We start from the raw sequence: 1,367 nt of genomic DNA, 5'->3' as shown, positions 1-1,367 counted from the left end.
TGCAGAAAGAGTGCGGTTTGTTGCTATAACAATGTTGTGTGCTTTGTTTAGATTGTTTAGAAATCCTTTATGCCAATGTCTCTCAAGGACCTATTTCTGGTAAGAGACATAGACTAGGATTTAAGACCACTCCATCGTTCCCATTAGTGGTAAGTGGGAGAATACTCCCAGAGTCACTTGTTAGGTTGAAGACGGGCTTCTAGGATAGAAAATGATATTTCTACAGGAACCATGACCATTAAATTGCAAGCAAACTAATTAATGTAATTACTTTAACTCCGTTCTGTTTTTTCAAGTGTAATTTGTACCACACTGTGTAAATGACTATTTGCCAATTATTCAAAGATTCCTCGCCAGCACTGCAGGGTTCCCTAACAATAGATGCAAAAAACATTTCTTCTATTGAACTGCCAGTCCTTCTCCTGAAACACTCCTTTCTCCTGTTCAAATACCAGCCTAGTCCAATGCACTCCAGCTCTGTCCTGCAGAAAAAGCATTTCTGTACACCTCTTTATTTTAGCTAATACCTGGTTTTCTGCATAAATATTTATTGGGTTTGTTGTTTTCTTTTTTTTTAAATTACCTGGCTGGGAAGGAGGGAAGGTAGGAAGGATGGTAAAGGAAGATGATCTCCCTCTTTTCTGAGCAAGAGTTGTATCTGAAAGGATAAGAGACTGAAATTATCACTTGTTCAGAGAAAAAAAAGAAGATTAATTTTAAGGTTAGCCAATTTGATGTTATGCCTTCATTGGCAGTAGAATAAATTATTATCTGCTAACCAGCAGTTTTCTGAAGTAGACTGTTAGGTTACGCCTATACTGCTGAATCAGAGAGGTCTCTGAGGCCAAGTGGCACAGCTTGTCTCAGGCACACTGCTTACAGCTAGTCCAGTCTGTAACAGTTCTGTCTTGAAGACCAACAATTGGACAGGCTCAAAACAGAAGCAGGGGGTGAGCTATCAGTTAAACAGTGTGGACAATCAAGAGGTCAAACATTCAAGCTTCCTCCTTGGTATAGGCATACCCTAAAATTTCTACTATATCTATGATTTTGTGTATGACCTTACTATAATTTTCACAGTAAACCAAACTTAGCTAATCTTAAATCCTCTTAGCTACATGCAGGTTTGTCACAGGACTAGATAAAACAAAATACAGTGTACGTGTATTAATGTCTGAATTCAGAAATAATTTTCTGGTCCCATCCACATATTAAATAAACACTGTAAAATACAGATCAGTCCTTCTGCACATTAGACTCAGTGACTTGCATGCATTTCCCATGGAAGTAATACACAGTCTTTAAAGGGCCTTCCACGTCAGCTGGCTGGTCAGTAGAGGCCCATCTGGAAACTGCTTTACATTTTC

Source organism: Charadrius vociferus, unplaced genomic scaffold (genome assembly GCF_000708025.1).
Source record: "Charadrius vociferus isolate BGI_N301 unplaced genomic scaffold, ASM70802v2 scaffold450, whole genome shotgun sequence".
Lineage (NCBI taxonomy): Eukaryota > Metazoa > Chordata > Aves > Charadriiformes > Charadriidae > Charadrius > Charadrius vociferus.
Note: the sequence above shows the minus strand (reverse complement) of the source record.